Raw genomic sequence first — 7,198 nt, 5'->3', positions numbered from 1 at the left:
AAGATTAAATTAAAAAAAATTAGGGTGTTAAAATTAGGGTTTTGAAAGAAGAGAAAGAAGGAACAAAGAAGAAGAGAGGAGAGGGAAGAAACAATGAAGAAAAGAGAAAGGAGAGAAGAGGAAAAGAAATAGAGATAGAGAGAGAGAGGAAAAAAGAGAGTGAAGGGAGGGTTTGTCACAGAGAGAGAGAGAGAGAGAGAGAGAGAGAGGAGAGGGATACCCTTTTATGGGTTGTTTAGAAAGGGGAAGATGGGAGCGTTTTGCTTTTGGGGGAGGGGGAGGCATTTTGCTTTTGGGGGGGGGTGGGAGGGGGGTTGCGGTGTGTATTTGGCTTTTAGGGGGATGTCGCATTCACAGGGGGAGAGGGAGTGGTTGCCCCGCATTCGTTCGCCATATAGGGAGGGGGAGTGGCTGTTGCATTTAGGGAGGGAGGGTCAAGCATTTAATGGGGGGTGGGGAAGGCGCATACGCCCCCCACTAAGGATGACAATCACCCTTAGTGGGGGGTGGGACACCCCCCACAAACTAAGAGCGATGGTCGCCCTTAGTTTGTGGTGGGGGTCGCCAACTAAGGGTGATCCTCTCCCTCCACCAACTAATGGTGACCATCGCCCTTAGTTAGTGGGGGGGAGGGGGATCGCCAACTAAGGGTGACACCCCCCCACCAACTAAGGGCAACGGTCACCCCTTGTTGAGATATCGAGCTCAACTAGTGCTACGGCGGACATTGATGACCCACCTGGGTGATAGCTTCTGCATCTACAGGCATGGTTGGTGAGATTATGGGTGATATGCGGCTAGTGGGATGATAGGCTGAGTGACATTCATTTTGGATTACTAGAGATTGGCATAGTTATAGTGCTAGCTCATTTAGTTCACATTATGGAAACTGACCCTTGTATGTTGTAGTAGTTGAGTACTAACCCATATAGTGTGTACTCTTATCTTTATGTTATGTTGGTTGAGTAGAGAAGAAGAACATAGAAAAAAATTCAACTATCCATCTCTCTCTTGTGTCTTGCTCTCTCTTGTGTGTGTGTGCGTTTGCTTGCTAGGGTTTGAAGCTCTCCCTCTCTCCCACATTCTCTTTATAGTATCAGAGCCTGGTTTGTGGTGTGAGAGCTAAGGAGGCAAGCAAGAGGTAAGAACAAGCAAGGAAGGAAGCGGTACTACACAGGTAAGAGCACCATCATCTCTTTCCCCTTCTTGGTTTAGGTACAACACCCCCGCTACACATCTCCATTTCAGGAGCTATCTTCGCGGGAGCGGAGCTACAGGGCAGGTATATTATCCTATTGGATAGAATTATTTCAACTAGATTTGAGTTACGCGTCCCGTTTCGTCATTGCCTACTACTGCAAGGTATTTTCGGTAGTTTTCAGGAAGTTTTGGTAGAGAATTGTTTTTGCTCAAAATCTGGTTATTGCAGTGCAACAGTGCATTTTGGAAGTGCAGATGGGGTTTGCACATGTATTGTTGATACTGGGTGTATGTACATGTACTCTGGTCACATTTGGTGACACACAGGTTGTGCTAAAGTACTGTTATTGCAGCAGTTTACAGGAGATACTGTTGTTTTACATGTTGCATATACAGAAGTTATCTTTTTGCAGGATATTTGATTGCTGTAGGAAAATATGTTTTATGTAATTAATCAAATTGTTAGTGAGAAGTTGGATAAGAATAACTTCCATGCTTGGAAGTTCAAAATGATCAATTTTCTAATGGGTAAAAGATTTTGGGATTATGTAGAAGGAGACAATGAGAAGCCTCTAGAGTTATCAGAGGAGAATGCCACTCCTGCAGATACAAAGGCATTCAAGGATTGGAATTAGGGTGCAAGAAAAGTCATGTACTAGCTTTCAATTAGTGTAACAGACACTGTGATAAGGACACATACAAGATGCAAACACTCCAGCAGTTGTACGATAGAATCTGATATTCAGATGTTCCATACTAGCACAGGCAAGGAAGTTGTAGTTAAAGCATGTAAGATTCCTCCCTAGCCCCTCAAGAAGTCTAGTTTCTTTCCCTATAATCAATCCCCTTTTCAGAAATATAAAAGATCTTGTTTCTACCTGTTTGGGCCTAGAGAGAGAAAATGTTCTAGAGAGAGATAATTCATTTTTAGATATCTTTGGATAGAAAAATATCCCTTCTTATTAAAATAAATTCCCCTGAAACAGAAGTTTAAAAAGAAATTCCTAAGGTGCACTAGAAATAAATTATAATGTGCACAAAAAGACCTTAGCCTAAGGGTCTAGATTTTCTAAAAATTTTGGATTAAGGTTCTTATGGACCAATAAGATTAATCCAAATGTAGGGAGGAGATAAATTAAAGAATAAAAGAAAAACCCTCCCAAAAATAAGTAAATGCTCACATAAGATAAAGAGTGGACTAAGGACCAAAGAAAAGAGTTAAAAATTTGAATTTTGACACCTCAGAGTGGAGATCTCCCCTCATGAAGGAGGTGCCTTTTTTCTCATCATTACCCCCAATTCTTAATCAACAATAAAATGAGATATTTCATCTCTCCTCTCTCTTATTTCAAGCCTAGTTCTAAAAAGTAAGCTAAGCTGACCCAAAAATGGTAAAAAATTGACCAAACTGATCTGGAAAATTCTAGAATCAGTTTGCCTGGTTTGAGGCTCCCTTTTTCCTATAAATAGAAGCCTCTCTCTTTGTAAAAGCTTAATAGTGTTTATGCACTGTTATGCCACTCCTACCCAGAGCCAATTACATTGAATTCTCTTGATAATTCAATTGTTTTTGACTAAATCCTCTCCAAAGAAATTGGTGGCCACTCTTGATCCAAACAAGAGTAGAATCCTCAATCCCTCAAGCCAAAGGAAAGCTCACAAAACTCCATGTCAGCTAAAAATTCTACTTTTTAATTTCAAATCTATGGTTTTCTGATTTCTTTGCTTTTTTTTTTGTTGATTAAAGTGAATCTTGATGTTATGCCTTGATGAAAAGGCTACCCCCTTCTCTTCCTTAAGAATTTAGCCTTTCTTTATCCTAGAATGAGTAACAAATAAATTGATTTAAATTTTCTTATTGTTTACTCACTAGAAAGTGAAAATGGAGTAGGTTAGAGTACTTTACTTCAAATTGGGGTTAATTTTAACTTGAAAATAAGATGTTAAAAATTGAGAAATGGTCAGCCATACAAAGGAGGCTATGGCATAATTTTCTTAAATTTTATGGAAAATAAAGTTTATTTTTATGTTATTCTAAAAGAGTAATTCCCACCATTTGTGCATTCTAAAAGAAATATTTTTATTTACTCCATGTACATATTCACCTATGAATATGCATGGATATCATTGATATTAATTATTGAAATTAATTTCTAGGCATAGAAAGATGCATATTGGAAATTGTTTTAATTATAAAAGTGTTGTTTTCATTGAATTTAAATTCTATGCATAGAAAGATGCATATTGGAATTTTTTTAAATTATAAAAGTGTTATTTTCATTGAATTTAATTTCTATGCATGAAAAGATGTATAATAGAATTTTTTTTAATTATAAAAGTGTTATTTTCATTGAATTCAATTTCTATGCATGGAAAGATGCATAATAGAAATTTTTTTATTATAAAAGTGTTGTTTTCATTGAATTTAAATTCTATGCATGGAAAGATGCATAATAGAATTTTTTTATTGTAAAAGTGTTATTTTCATTGAATTTAATTTCTATGCATGGAAAGATGTATAATGGAAATTCTTTTATTATAAAAGTGTTATTTTCATTGAATTTAATTTCTATGCATGGAAAGATGCATAATAGAAATTTTTTTATTATAAAAGTGTTATTTTCATTAAATTTAATTTCTATGCATAAAAAGATGCATAAAGAAATTCTTTTTATTTTAAAAGTGTTATTCCTATTAAATTGATTTTATGCATAAATAGATGCATAAAAGGATTTTCTTTTATATAAAAGTGTTATTTCCATTGAAGTTGGATTTTAAGCATAAATAGATGCATAAATAATTTTTATATCAAAATTAGATTTCTCTTTAATTCTATGAGTATTTGATAAATGAATAAGTAAATACTCTAAGAGAGAAATTTCTATCGCTTTATATTCACTCAGATTGTAAAGAGAAAATTCAAAAAGTCTATCAAAGTCAGAATTTCAGATAAATGATTAATCCATCAAAATTCGTGATTAATTTAAAAATCAGTTAAGTGTATATTCAATGAATGAAATTCAGTAAAATAGTAACTGTAATATCATCCCCTTTTCAAGAAAGATAGTTCAGGAAAAACCTTATCAGACTCGAACCCTGAATCAAACCATGACCAAGAACAAACTCTTTCGTCAGTTTTTTGAGGAAAGAAGATATGACCAGTTCAGGAAAATACACTCAAATCTCCCACCAAATGTGAAACTAAGTTAAGACCCTTCGAATTGATCTGAGGATCAAGGTTACAGAATTCGAGGAATTCTGTTTTGAAATTCAGTATTACGATTATGAAGTTTTGGGGATACTGATTTAAGATATACTCATTGTATTCAAAAGAAAATCAAACTGATTATGAAGTTTTGGGGATACTGATTTAAGATATACTCATTGTATTCAAAAGAAAATCAAACTGAAAACTTGCATAGAAACCCTGTTTTCTTAAAGGACTCTCTTACGTCGCCAGAATGCTGGAGGGAGCATTTGGTATGTGTTTTTCTAAGGGAAGTTCGGTTGCAGTAGCTATCAGGAGTATTCAAAGGACAGCTCACGCGGCAAAGCCTGCCCAGGTCTTGACTAGCCTCGGCGGTACGGTTAAAATGGTGCACTTCTGGTACGATGGATGAGGGCCGACGAAGCGGTCCTCCCTCAGTGAAGTGCCAGGACACCTAAGGAGGATCCTGGAGGGTTCTGAATAGGTGATGCACGGGCTGGCGGTGCCTAGGACACCCATACATATGTCGTGGAAGATTGTATGATGGACCAATGATTATTGTAATATGTTACTAGATCTTGTTTTGCTGACCAGCTGGTCTCAAAGGAGAGTCTAGAGTGATACTGTTTTTTTTTAAGAAACAAGGATTGGATGAAAATTTTGAGTTATGACATTTGTAATCAATAACTGTTTGTCAATGGATTGTTTTATAAGTTAAAGTTTAAAGAGGAGTGTGTGCATATCTGTATTTGAAAGCAAAAGTTAAGAAAGGCATTCAATTATGGGTGGGTGAGTAATTGTCTGGTTCTGGTGGCTAACCCATGCGCCGGATGGGGTTAGGCTGGAATCAGTAGAGTTTTAATAATGAAATTGATTAATAGAAATACACTTAGAACTCGAGTAGTCAAATAAAAACCTAAAGACTTCTCAAATGATGAAATTGATTAATAGAAATACACTTAGAACTCGAGTAGTTAAATAAAAACCTAACGACTTCTCAAATGAATAGATCAACAGTTGTGCCTAATTCAGTTAGGAAAAAAGCATTGATTTCTTCAAGATAAGTCTATAATAGTTTTCCTTCTATCTTGTTTAATAATCAGGTGAAGGTTAGTTTAGTCTCTTGACCCCATTAGAAAATTCGTTAAGGAAATCAAAAAGGTGGAATCTTTTCCGTTTTGGTTTCAGAATGACCAGCAGATTAGTCTTGTGTCCGGACATTTGAGGGCCAGGCCCTGAAGAGTGGGAAATCCTACCCCGCGCAAGAAGAAGCTACTTCGGCTGTGGTTCTAGCAACCGGGAATCCGGTGCACGGAGGGGGCAATGGGATCTCACAGCTAGTATCAGAATGCTGTTGTAAACTTATGATACAGTAGCAAAAATTGCCTAAAATTTTAAAGTAAATCTGGGAAATAATGTTTTCACTTGCAAAGATTATGTTTGAAAAGAATTCATTAATTGAAAACTCATAAATTGAAAACTCATAAATTGGATACCCCAAATCTGTCTAGCATTCGTGGACTCTCCCAGAGTCAGGATATGATCACCTTTGCCTTAGAAAGTCTCATCAACTTTGCTACAACCCAAGAAAGTAGAGTGAGGCTCGCTCGTCAGGATCTATACTTCCCTGATCCTGTAGAGTGACATCAGCACATGTGGTTCTCTGGAGGAGGGCGATGTATTAACGTCAATACCAATCAGCTTCAAAGACTCAGGCAGAATATCTCACTAGCCATGATCTTGATAAGGCTAGGAGTTGTTCATTATGTCCAACTCTTTAATCATTCGCCCCGGAATTTTAGAAATTCTTGCCGAATTTTTACACTTCTAAGCTGCTTTATTCCTAGAAGTAGAATTACAGCACCCTTATCAATGATGAATCGTGTATATCATAGCATGTCTCCATCGCAGTATCACATTTTTATGCATACGCGATTGAGGCATTGTGTGCAATCTCCCTCTCTCTCTCATGGAGTTTTTAGTGTGGTTTAATCCACCTTAATTATGTTGCTTAATCATTGTCCTTCACCATGATCAATCCCATTTTTAGATTCTTAACATGGTATTAGAGCTTGGGTGGGCTCTAATACCATGTTTAGATTAGAGCTTGGGTGGGCTCTAATACCATGTTTAGATTATTAACATGGTATTAGAGCTTGGGTGGGCTCTTGGTCATGGTGATTATTTATGTATAGATTTCTTGGTTATGTGTTCATTTGATTAAGCATTATTTTCAGTTTATTATGGAAAAAATTAGCACACTCATATTATCCTTTGGATTTGCATTTGTGAGGATTTGAGAGAGATTTGGAGATGCCATTCTCAAGTTTGAGAGGAGATTTGCAACAAGGAGGTTGCATAGAAGCTACCCAAGAGTTGCAAATGGAGTTTTGCAACAAGGAAAGCTTGCTCATCATCATCAAAGAAGCTGAGAATGGAAATTTCAGCAATTATGAAGGCTATGGAGTCTTCATCATCATCAAGGAGAAGCTGCCAAGAGAAGATATGCTGTTGATTATGCCTCAAGAAGGTTGGTTTTGGGAAGTTTTGCCTCTAATTTGGTATTTGAGCATGGAAGAATGTTCATATTTGAGAAGGGTTGCTATGTGTGGGATTTGTGGATCCCATGGTTCTTTGCATTTGGGCAAAGAGTGTAAGAGGTTCAATGCTTGCCTAAGAAGGGACAAGCAGTTATGGGCTTGGAAGAAGTCCATGGTTGAGCACATTGGAAAGGGATGCTCATTGGTATGCTCATCAAGTATGGGCAATGTTGGGAAAGCAATTGGGGCT

Source organism: Cibotium barometz, chromosome 4 (assembly GCF_041138505.1).
Source record: "Cibotium barometz isolate CiBa-2024 chromosome 4, ASM4113850v1, whole genome shotgun sequence".
In the NCBI taxonomy this organism is placed as follows: domain Eukaryota; kingdom Viridiplantae; phylum Streptophyta; class Polypodiopsida; order Cyatheales; family Cibotiaceae; genus Cibotium; species Cibotium barometz.
Note: the sequence above shows the minus strand (reverse complement) of the source record.